The sequence below is a fragment of the Mustela putorius genome, unplaced genomic scaffold (assembly GCF_011764305.1).
Source record: "Mustela putorius furo isolate JIRA1106 unplaced genomic scaffold, ASM1176430v1.1 tig00000695_pilon_pilon_pilon, whole genome shotgun sequence".
In the NCBI taxonomy this organism is placed as follows: Eukaryota; Metazoa; Chordata; class Mammalia; order Carnivora; family Mustelidae; genus Mustela; species Mustela putorius.
The window spans coordinates 722,853-735,774 of record NW_025421447.1 but is presented as its reverse complement, the minus strand read 5'-3'; the positions used below and the strand labels follow the sequence as shown (position 1 = coordinate 735,774).

The 12,922-nt window shown below is 40.4% G+C and overlaps 1 pseudogene; it reads left to right on the top strand.

Moving 5' to 3' along the window:
- The first annotated feature begins 10,209 nt into the window (after positions 1 to 10,209).
- On the top strand, positions 10,210 to 10,482 carry LOC123392941 (annotated as a pseudogene).
- The last annotated feature ends 2,440 nt before the right edge of the window (positions 10,483 to 12,922 follow it).

Below are 12,922 nucleotides of genomic sequence, written 5' to 3'. Positions count from 1 at the left end.
TCCTTCAAATAATATGCAATTAAAGAGCAATAATCGAAACAAAAATTATAAATAAAAATATTTGTGTAACTATTGTAAATAAATAAATAAATAAATAAATGTGGATAGGAAGAATGTCATACTCCTTCCCTTCCATGTCTCAAAACCTCAGGGTCATTTCTTCCAACGTATTCTACAAAGCAAACAGTAAGTGCCATCACCATGCGTCACCACACAACATTATTGCAATGTAATTGACTATACCCCTATGCTGTACTTTTCATCTCCATGGCTTATTTATTCTATAACTGGAAGTTTGTACTTCATAATCCCCTCCATATATTTCACCCATCCCCCACCTATATAGTTAACTTTTTGAAAAATCAAATTTCTATACTGTAATGATTCTTTTTATTTCTACTTTTGCAAGTTGGCCATTTCCTTCATGAACTCATTAATATTTTGCCAAATGAAGTCAGTAATAATTGAGACTAGCCAAATCTCTCCATCTTTCCAGTCTTTTTTTATTAACTGTAAACTTATTGGGCAAATAATTTGCTTTTCAAGTAGCAGGTAACAATTTTACTGACTTAATGTTTTCACACAGGGTAATACTTGGGGTGGTGCTGGGGAAAGATAGAGCAGAAGACATCCCAATTTCCAGTAATGCAGAGAGCCCTCTATTCCAAAGACACATAAAGCCAATATTACTTAAACATTTAAAAAGGGGCACCTGGGTGACTCAGTCAGTTAAGCATCTGTTTTTGGGTCAGGTCATACATGATCTTAGGCTCCTGGGATCCAGCCTAGTATCAGGCTCCCTGCTTATTGGGGAGTCTGCTTCTCCCTCTGCCCCTCCCTCTCTTGTGCTTTCTCTCAAATAAATAAATAAAATCTTAAAAAAATAAACATTAAAAAAATCCACAGTACAGGGGTTGATGGGATTAGGTTGGGGGAATAATTGTTTTATAGGTTGACACTAAAGAAAAGGACTATGGTGACTTCTGGGCCCGGGTTTAAGGTAGGAAACCACAAAGGGCCAAGAAGACCAGAGGGGTGTCATTTGGATTGTAGTAAAGGATATATGAGGGAATATTTTCCCAAAATTCAGTTATTCATACCAGAATTCCTTTTACCACAATCTTATTGGGCAAATAATTTGCTTTTCAAGTAGCAGGTAACAATTTTACTGACTGAATGTTTTCACACAGGGTAATACTTGGGGTGGTGCTGGGGAAAGATAGAGCAGAAGACATCCCAATTTCCAGTAATGCAGAGAGCCCTCTATTCCAAAGATACATAAAGCCATAATCATATGCCTGTACTGTAAATTTGCTCAATATATCTCTAACATTATCTAATAACAAAGGATATATTTTCAAAAATCACAATTATGTATTTACCAAATGAGAGTGACTCAGTGGTATTTCCATCATACGAGAGAAACTGAAGCCCACTAAAAGAGCATTTCCTTGGTAATTAAATTTTCTGTCCTTGAAAGGCTTTATATATGATTTAAGTCCACTCTTACAGGTTACCCTACCTCTATAGAGTAGAAGCTTTCAAAACCAAAAGAGCCCAGAGGATATATGTGATATGTGTGGAGGAAATATTCCTCCATGCCTTTGACTCTGAGCTGACTATTTCTATGGACCAAGGAGGTGCTGTGGAAAAAGGAAGGATCATAATGTTCTAATGATGGCTAATGGCAGACAATAAAGGCAGCAGATAAACTTGCTTCCCTTTGGCCCCTGCCTCTCTTCCACTTAATATTTCCAGTCCAGCCACAGTGCCACCTGAACATGCCAGGAAGGCTCTAGCCTTAGACAGTTTGGAAGTGTATTCTCTTTCCACAGATACTCTAGTATCTAACTCCATCGTCTGCAAGTCTGTTTGAACACCAGCTTCTCAAAGGGAACACAAAACCCAATCCCATCACTTCGGTGCTCCCAATTGCTTATACTACTATCCTTTTTCCTTGGCATTTAACACATAATTTCCACAGTCTTCATGTTTCTTTATTGATTACTCCCACCCTGCCCTATAACATGTGAATTCCACAAGATCAGAGATCTTTGTTAGTGTTCACTGTTGCATCCCAATAATCTAGGACCCAACCTAAAAATCTATAAATACTTACAGTTGAATTAATGAGTTGGAGGAATTTCTTTGATTTAGAGTTGGAGAATCCTCATAGTTTTCCATTGCCTCCAGCAGTTTGCTGTTAACTGCAGAGTTAGACAGGGCCTGCAGTGCTGAGCACATATTCCAATGGGGAGGTTCCAGGGCATGTCATCACCTGACATTCCATACATGTACTTTCAGGTAACTTGTACTTGAGCTTGAGAAATAACCAAACCTGCTCAGCCTCGGGATGTTCTGCTTCTCTCACTGTGAGGATACAATCTCCCACATGGCTGAGCTGAGTTCTTGAGATTTCACATCTTTTTTTTTTTTTTTTTGAACAATCAGATTTTATTTTAAATCTGAAAAAAAAAGTTTAATGATTTGCTTTTTCTCATGTGCTTTTAGTATGTTGAGGAGAAGATGCAGATAATGTATAGTATGACTTTGTTTTGTTTTATGATTTGTTATCTTGAAGTCTTCATGGACAAGAAAGTTAGGCAGATGACATTGAAAAGGGAATAGGAACAAGAGAGTGTCCATTTAAGAAAGAATTCCTCCCTGTTGATTTCAGAAAAGAGTGGACTAAATGCCATTCTCCTCAAATAACACATGACTCATTCCTAGAGGCTATTTAGTTAAAATGAATTTCAGGGTAGATAAGGAAAAGGAAAAATTCTTGAATCACAATTGCAAAAATTTGCTCAGTCAACCTTAATTTATCTAATGCTTTTACTGCATAAATAAAAGAGCATTTTCTTTGAATAATGTCATATAGAGGGAGAATCTTCATAGTAAAACACAAATTTCTCGTAAGGAACAATGCTAAATAGGAAGGGAGGGTAAACAATCCAATGTTAAAATGATGACTTTAGGGCTGAATAAATATCTTCACAGGATAGACAAATACTGCCCTAGCTCATCAGATGAACTTTGCTATACTTCAATGCAGGAGAGACCCTCTGTTAACTCAGTCACCTATTTCTTTAAGATACTGCTAAGTAACGAGAAAGAAAGTTGACTTATTAGCCACATACTGCAACCACACCTGCTTATCCTGTGACATCCTACCTCAGTTCTGGAGGCATGGTCTTCAAATGTCCATCACCTTCCATAATTCTGGAAAGCCCACCTTGCCACTGTGCATCACCACAGGATGTCTCCCAGTGTCCACCTCTCCAGTAACCACCTACATAGCGTCTGACCAAACCTTCTCCTTTGAAGGCCTCTTTACATTTCCTAAAGCTAACAGAGTCTTAGCAACTGGCAGAGCCAAACACCACAATGACAAATGGATCCTCCATTTCATGATACTGCAGAAAATACTCTCTGTCATGGTACTCTGTCATGATAAGAGGCAGCACCTTCACCAAACATCAGGACTTGATCTCTTTGGGATGACACTTAACAGAACAAGATTTATAGCCTGAGCTTATTACCATACAATGTTCAGGATGCCTGAAAATTCTCCTGGGTCTGACCACCACTTGTTCTTGGGGATGTGCAAAAAAGATAATGCTTCTTCGAATGTATGTTCTTTCCTTCTCAGTTATCCCCTTGTTCATTATTCCTTTTCTCTGGGATCTCATTCTCAAATAAAATGGAGCATGAGACTGTCTTAACTTAGCTATTCCAGAAAATTGTGCCTGGTGCTAAAGTCTCGACTTTTCAAGGATTCTTAGGAAATGGTCTCAGAACTCTTCATCCTGGAGATGAAGGCAGGAGAATTCATCCATAGCCTCTGGTTAATCCCCTTCACCACCATTTGTCCAAGCTGGTTCTGTGTGCAATAACTCCATCATACTTCCAGACCAAGCACACAAGCTTGCACTGTGTTCTACAAACACCCTGCACTGTAGTATCATGGAATCCTTGAATCAGGAAGGAGGAGGGGGAATCCTGCAAAAAGCCCATCCAAACCTACATGAATAGAGCCATATAACAGTTTGTGGATAAGAGATAAAGTAGAGAAAATTTATAGGGATGCTTGAGAGGTGTTAGAAGAGTTAAAACAGTAAAAGCAAGATGAAAGAATATGAGTATCCTATGATCCTGAGGGTACATTAGTATAAAAGTCAGAGGCATATGGGGAGATACTATTGCAATCAGAAATCATGTGGCTTTCCAGCAAATTCATTGGTTAATCCATGACAGACAGTGAAGGAATTGAGCTTCTCTAAATAGTAGAAAAAGCCTTTATCCCCAGCTATTCAGTACATGAACAAAGAAAGGGAGAGGGTAAAAGACAAATTTCAGGAGCTAAAAAGGAAAAGATACTGCTGGGGGAAAGGAGACACAAGTCAGGCAGATGCATCATATCAAAGTCTAGAGAATATCAAATGACAGCCCTTTTTTTGCACTCAGGGATGTGGGTCCAGGAAAGGCATAAGAAGCAGTAACCTATCCATTCGTCCGTTGAAGGACATCTTGGTTCTTTCCATAGTTTGGCGACCGTGGCCATTGCTGCTATAAACATTGGGGTACAGATGGCCTTTCTTTTGACGACATCTGTATTTTTGGGGTAAATACCCAGGAGTGCAATTGCAGGGTCATAGGGAAGTTCTATTTTTAATTTCTTTTTTTTTTTGAATTACTAATTTTTTATTTTTTATAAACATATATTTTTATCCCCAGGGGTCTTAAGGAACCTCCTCGCTGCTCTCAAAAGAGGCTGCACCAACTTGCATTCCCACCAACAGTGGAAGAGGGTTCCCCTTTCTCCACATCCCCTCCAACACATGTTGTTTCCTGTCTTGTTAATTTTGGCCATTTTAACTGGTGTAAGGTGATATCTCAATGTGGTTTTAATTTGAATCTCCCTGAGGGCTAGTGATGATGAACATCTTTTCATGTGTCTGATAGCCATTTGTATGTCTTCATTGGAGAGGTCTCTGTTCATATCTTCTGCCCATTTTTTGATATGATTGCCAGTTTTGTGTGTGTTGAGTTTGAGGAGTTCATTATAGATCCTGGATATCAACCTTTTGTCTGTACTGTCATTTGCAAATATCTTCTCCCATTCCGTGGGATGCCTCTTTGTTTCATTGACTGTTTCCTTTGCTGTGCGGAAGCTTTTAATTTTGATGAAGTCCCAAAAGTTTATTTTCATTTTTGTTTCCTTTGCTTTGGAGACATATCTTTTTTTTTTAATTAAATTTATTTATTTTCAGCATAACAGTATTCATTATTTTTGCACCACACCCAGTGCTCCATGCAATCTGTGCCCTCTATAATACCCACCACCTGGTACCCCAACCTCCCACCCCCCCACCACTTCATTCCCCTCAGATTGTTTTTCAGAGTCCATAGTCTCTCATGGTTCACCTCCCCTTCCAATTTTCCCCAAATCCCTTCTCCTCTCCAACTCCCCAGGTCCTCCGTGATATTTGTTATGCATATCTTGAAAGAAGTTGCTGTGTCTTATATCGAAGAGATTACTGCCTATGTTCTTCTCTAGGATTCTGATGGATTCCTCTCTCACGTTGAGGTCTTTTATCCATTTTGAGTTTATCTTTGTGTATGGTGTAAGAGAATGGTCGAGTTTCATTCTTCTACATATAGCTGTCCAGTTTTCCCAGCACCATTTATTGAAGAGACTTTTTTTCACTGTATATTTTTTCCTGTTTTGTCGAAGATTAATTGACCATAGAGTTGAGGGTCCATATCTGGGGACGAATGGATAAGGAAAATGTGGTTCATATACACTGTGGAGTATTATGCTTCCATCAGAAAGGATGAATACCCAACTTTTGTAGCAACATGGATGGGAGTGGAAGAGATCATGCTCAGTGAAATAAGTCAAGCAGAGAGAGTCAATTATCATATGGTTTCACTTATTTGTGGAGCATAACAAATAGCATAGTGGACAAGAGGTGTTAGAGAGGAGAAGGGAGTTGGGGTAGATTGGAAGGGGAGGTGAATCATGAGAGACTATGGACTCTGAAAATCAATCTGAGGGGTTTGAAGTGGCAGGAGGGGGTGCGAGGTTGTGGTACCAGATGGTGGGTACTATAGAGGGTACGGATTGCATGGAGCACTGGGTGTGGTGAAAAAATAATGAATACTGTTATGCTGAAAATAAATAAATTAATAAAAAAATTTTTAAAAAAAGCAGTAACCTATTACCATGGGCAACCAAGGAATAGGAAGCAGTCTCCCCTAGGTCTCAGAATGCCACCAGATCAGCAGCAAGGTGTGCTTGCAACTCCCTCTGCAGAGTCCTTAGAGATGGGGTCTGGGTGAGGAGAGGCTTAAGAGACAGTTAAATTGATGCAAGACGCCTGGAATCTAGGCATGGTAGTGGCAGTGGCCCCAGTCCAAAGGGAAGTGACCACTTCAGCTCAAGCAGACAGGGACACAGATGGGTGGGGGCAATGGGAGAAACATCCATATCTCACTGAGTGCTTACTTATTATCCTATCTGATGCCATGAGAGCATTTTTCCACTGTATATTTTTCTATATTTCCACTGTATACAAAATATAAATTTTGTATATTTTGTATATTTCCACTGTATATTTTGGAAATGCCAAGAGGGCATTTCCCTTAGAAGAAACTTCTTTGTAGTTGTCAAAGGATCTTCCAGGTTTCTTATAACAAATGTCATTCATTCACCCACCCATTCTATAACTGTCAATCCCCACGAGTATCTACTCCACACTAGCCACCATGTAAGGATTGAAGCATAGAATAATGGCCAAGGGTGCACAGTGGTGGAGCTTCTGGTGATGGCTAGCTAGGTTCAACCTCAAGTTCAGAGGAGGTAACATTCCCATGGGGCCAACAGATACCTCACAAATATTTAGGTGAGCCAAGTAAGGAGGGAGGGGCCCCCCAAACATGGGTCTTAATGATTTTTCAAAGACCACAGCTTATTACAGGTTTTATGTTGAGAATAGGCCTGCATTAGTGACCTCAGTTTTATTTTTTCTTGAGCAGAGTGATCTTTGGTGTTAAGGATCAAGGAATCCTATATCTCTTGTCCCTGTGCTCCTCCAGGAAGGGACTCCCATTACAAGCAGAGTCCTTGGGATCTGGTGTTAGGTTACTTAGGTTAATTGAACAAGTAGATGAGCTCACAGGGCTGCATTGCTCTGAGGCTGCTGAACCTGATTACTTTCTCCAGCATTTTCCCTGATCAGGATCCTCATGTCCTATCTGCTATTGGCTCTGAAGCTTTTCTTGGAGTCAAGACTTTTTTTTAAATTAATTTATTTATTTTCAGCATAACAGTATTCATTATTTTTTCACCACACCCAGTGCTCCATGTAATCCATGCCCTCTATAATACCCACCACCTGGTACCCCAACCTCCCACCCCCCCGTCACTTCAAACCCTTCAGATTGTTTTTCATAGTCCATGGTCTCTCATGGTTCACCTCCCCTTCCAATATCCCCCAACTCCCTTCTCCTCTCTAACTCCCCATGTCTTCCATGCTATTTGTTATGCTCCACAAATAAGTGAAACCATATGATAATTGACTCTCTCTGCTTGACTTATTTCACTCAGCATAATCTCTTCCAGTTCCATCCATGTTGCTACAAAAGTTGGGTATTCAACCGTCCATGTTGCTACAAAAGTTGGGTATTCATCCTTTCTGATGGAGGCATAATACTCTATAGTGTATATGGACCACATTTTCCTTATCCATTCATCCGTTGAAGGGCATCTTGGTTCTTTCCATAGTTTGGCGACCGTGGCCATTGCTGCTATAAACATTGGGGTACAGATGGCCTTCTTTTCATGACATCTGTATCTTTGGGATAAATACCCAGTAGTGCAGTGGCAGGGTCATAGGAAAGTTCTATTTTTAATTTCTTGAGGAATCTCCACACTGTTCTCCAAAGAGGCTGCACCAACCTGCATTCCCACCAACAGTGCAAGAGGGTTCCCCTTTCTCCACATCCTCTCCAACACATATTGTTTCCTGTCTTGTTAATTTTGGTCATTCTAACTGGAGTCAAGACTTTTTATGGCCAAAGAGGCATTTTAGCATTTTCTCTCTCTTTCCAGGCCAAGGTACACTAAGTGATGGATAAACAGAATCACTTTTTTCCATCTGGGGAAATTCATACCACTATGCCCTTGGTCTCCCAGAATAACCACAAAGATCTTCTTTATTTCCATCTATCTCCACCTCATGTATTAAGCACCCCAACAAGCCTGATCTGTGCCAAGAGTTAGGGCCTTCCAGAAAAGAGGAGTGTTTCTAGTTCTAGCAGCCCTAAAACTTCCTTCTCTCTCATTTCAGGCCACACTACCCTCATGTCAACACTACACCTGGGTTCAAAGGATGCTCAGTCAGGGTTAAGTTAAGGTGACATCACTGTCAGATAGTAAATGCCAAAAAAAAAAAAAAAAGTCAAGTAGGTGGTTTCATCACAAAAGCTGAACCAACGTGTAAATCAAGGGGTTGGGGTGAGTCATATTTAACAGGCAAATAATGAAGAAATAGCAGTTCCAAAAAGGTTCCATTTCCTTGAGACAAGTCTCAATCCTTATATAAAAGGCCAATTGGTTGGGGGCACCACACCAGATTCAGCTGACCACATAGCCTGCACCTGTATGCATAACAGTTGAGTCTCTTTCTTTGAAACTCTTTACTATTCACTCAGGGTATCTTATTTTTATTGGAACTTCCCTGGTCTTCTTGGTATCTTTTCCCCATTGTTGGAGTTTAATCGTCAGAGTTATAGTCTCTAGAAATATCTTTGTTTTAAAAATAATCATAGTTTGTGCTTAAAGGGACTTGTTTCACCAGTTCCTGCTGTGTTAGTGAGAGAGGGCTGGGTTGTGCAAGAACCCAAAGCCAGCAAGATAGAGATGAAACCTTAGGTTCACTGCACTTTTAGTGATGTTATCATTCTTTTTTTTTTAATCTTATTTTATTTATTTGACAGACAGAGATCAAAAGTAGGCAGAGAGGCAGACAAAGAGAAAGGGGGGAAGCAGGCTCCCTGCTGAGCAGAGAGTCCCATGTGGGGCTCGATCCCAGGACCCTGGGATCACGACCTGGGCAGAAGGCAGAGGCTTTAATCCACTGAGCCACCCACGCACCCTAATGCTATCATTCTTAATTCATAATTTCAATACAGAGAATTTTATTCTTCCAACAAATCATTTTGTGAGAATTTACTATGTTGGGCAGCTCACTTACTACAAAAACATTTAGACAATAGGGAACACACTTCATGAAACTATAATTTATTCAGAAAAAAAAGAAGACATGGCCATGAAGAGCTAAAATTGGCATTCAAAGACATCAGCAGAAGGTGAGAAAGGTGAGTGAAGTACTGTGGCAGTTTGGGAGACAGATGATTTCTGGAAGAAATCTCTAGAAAAACTTCCCACCAGTATCATATGAGGCCATCTTTGATCCATGGTGGCTGAGCAGTATTTGAACAAGCAGGAATGAGAAAAGCTTTGGAGGCCAGGGAAGGTGGGAGCAAAGCCAGGGGCAAGATGCTGTAGGTTCTAGAGAAGTCAGTAGTTATTTTACAGATGACAAGACATTCTATTTGTTGGAAATGTGTGGGTGGGCTGAAGTTACAGGGTTGTTGCTGTTATTAATTTTACTTCTATTTTTTAAAATATTTTAGTTATTTATTTGACAGAGAGATATCACAAGCAGGCAGAGAGGCAGGCAGAGAGAGAGGGAGAAGCAGGCTCCCCACTGAGCAGAAAGCCTGATGTAGGGCTCTATCCCAGGACCCCGGGATCATGACCTGAGCTGAAGGCAGAGGCTTAACCCTCTGAGCCACCCAGGCACCCCTAATTTTTCTTTTAAACAATATCACATTTCTATATGCTCCAATCTTGAGATTTCACATTCTTGCCAGGAGCCTGCTATTCTGTTCTGTTGTTAATTGGGTTTTAAGATGTGCCAGGAAGATACAGTCTCTACTCAAGTGGGACAAACCAAATCACCTTTACATTCCTCCTTCTCAAAAGCTCAAAAATCACTGATGTGTCCATTGTGGTAGAAAGGGAGGAAGGAAAACATTTGTTTCCTAAGAGAACTGAAGTGGCATTGAACATGGCTTCTACTCTAGCTAGCTCCTGTTTAAGTCTTCTGTTCTGTCTGTTGGTCCAGCCTCATGTGAAGTATGAGTTCCCATCAGCAGAAGCAACCCTGCACACCTCCTCCATAGCTTCAGCAGCAGCAGGTGAAACAGTTTTGCCAACCTCCACTGCAGGAACCAGGTGTCCCCAAAAGCAAGGAACCATGCCACCCCAAAGTTCCTGAGCCCTGTAACCCCAAGTTTCCTGACCCATGTCCCTCAACAGTCACTGCAGCACCAGCACAAGCAGAAGACCAAGTGGAATTAATGGGGTTCATAGCCAAGCAAGCCCTTGGAGAGCCAATAGCCAGATGCTGAACCTCCTCCTCTGCTTTTGCAGCTAGCATTATGTCACCCTGAGTCATAACCCCTTCTCACTTGCACCTAAAAACATGTGCTATGAAGTTTTTCTTCCCAACACTCTAAGCCCCTGAGCCTCTGATTTAGGCTGTACCTGATAAGGTCTTGGTGCCTTAGAGCCTCAGTTCCAACTGTTCAGGATTCATCTGAAAAAGTACATGGAGGTGATAACAAGAGGATCAGCTCTGTTCTTCCCCCATTAAATGCATTTTCAATTTCATTCCTAATTATGTACAGTGGTCTGACCCAATGCCTTCCTTTCCTTTGTGAAGTAGGACCTATATACAGGTTAGTAGGACCTATATACAGGCCTCACTCAGAGGCATTTGGTCCTGATTGTTTGTGGAGGAGGGTGTGGTTTGCCCCATGGATCCTTCTTGGGTGGGCAATTGGAGGTTGTGCAGTGCCACCAATAATTTGATGCTTTGGACCTCTAGGATTGGAGCAGGGCTCCTCTTCATCTCAGTGAGTCACATTAGGATCTTGTTTAGTACCTGTCCAAGCTGACTCTGATTTTCTGCCCCCAAATCTAGCTTCCAGATTGCTGACTTATCCAGCTAATTCCCGATCATTTCAAAGGATGTTGTTTCTATATATATGACTATGCCTCTCATTTCCTGATAACCATAATTCAAATTCTCAAATATATCCAAAGACTTGGAGCCTCCACTTGGTTATCTCAACCAATCCTCTTTCATTCACTGAGTGCCCACTCTGTTCCAGAAAGATGATGGAGATTCATGGTGCTTTCTTTGGGCATTTCCAGTTTTCTAGAGAGGTGTACTTCCTTTCCTGCTTCACTAGTCACACAAACAAATTGACATACTCATGCATGGTAGTGAGAAAGTCTCCCAGAGTAACACAAGAGCTCATCCTCTATATCTCCCAAGTGGAAGCTGTTCACATCACACATGATATGATAGGAGTCATGAAGAGTGAGGACTATGAAGCCCAACATCCCATCTTCTTAGAGTATAGAAATGTCAACTGTATATTTTTATATATGTGTATATATTCATTTTTTAAAAGTATGTTTCTTTTTTATGTTATTGAAAGAAAAAGCAAATTTTCCTGCAGCAATATGAAAAGAGACACATTTTCCTAAGAAATAATAAACAAACCATGAGCATTTGGTAGAACTCAAGCAGTTTTGCTATTTTTGATCATAATGTTTTTACCTGATTACATCTTTAAGATTATAGCATCTATTTGAAAATATTCACCCTAAAAGTCTTATGATCCTAAAAGTCTTCTTGTTTAATTGGTAGATAAACTCTACTGTCATATTCAAGTAAATACTGCTTCCTAGTACCAGAAACAACTAACCAAACAAACAGAAAAATGTGTTTATATCATGCTATGTTTATTTGTCATCATAGACTAACTGCTATAACAAACATCCTCCCTCCCACAGTTGTTGCGTCTCAGCCCAGTAGAAGTTATTTCTTACATATGTCCAAATTCAGTATGGGTTGGCCAAGTCTTTGCTCCATTTAGTCATAAAGGGAGCCAGGTTCCTCCCACACGTGGCCTCATCATCATTGAGTGCCTTGCCCTTCTCTGAATTCAGGTACAAGAGCATGGAAATCACCTTGTATGGGGAGGACACCTGGAATCAGTGATGATGTACATCCATTCTGTGCATAAGAAGGACTTAGGTGGGGCTTGGTCACATTGTCCTGTATATCCCACAAAGAGATATACTACAAAAAAAGGGTAGTATATCTGTGTGCAGAGGAAAATGGCTCTGGTCGACCCTTCAAGCTCTGCCACAGGCTATGCTTCTGATCCTCAAAATATCCATTTAATCCTTGTGTCTCATAAGCAGAACTTAACCCCCCAAGGAGGGGGGAAAATAAACATAATCTAGAGTCAAAATCTCAAGTTTCTGGGTGATATGAAATTCTCTCTACCATGTCTTCTTAGGGCTCTTACTGATTCAGTAAACTATGAGATAAACAGATGAACCATTTCTTCCTGTTATCCATCATCCAATGGTGACATCGGTACATGAAAGCTAAAGAGAAATTGCCATATGCAAGAAGAAATAGTGGGAGACAAATGATATCAGTAGGCCCTAGTATTCTGACATTCAGCTGTGCAGGCACTGTGAAGCCATTCGCTCCCAGACTCCAACATCCAGAAGTGACAGAAGACCTATGATAAGGTCTTGATTCTGCTCTTTGGAAGGTACTCCTTTTTTCTTCATGGACCATCATTCTGCTGTTGGTAGGATTATTCTTTTTACAAGATCAAATACTAAGTGTGTGTTGTGGATAGTGCTCTCCTTGTTTAAGTAAACTTGGTATCTCACTTTCTAACCAAGTGTGATTTTAAGGCTTTTAGAAACATATTTTGTTTTATATAAAATCCAGTCTGTGGCTACTTTGAAGATATG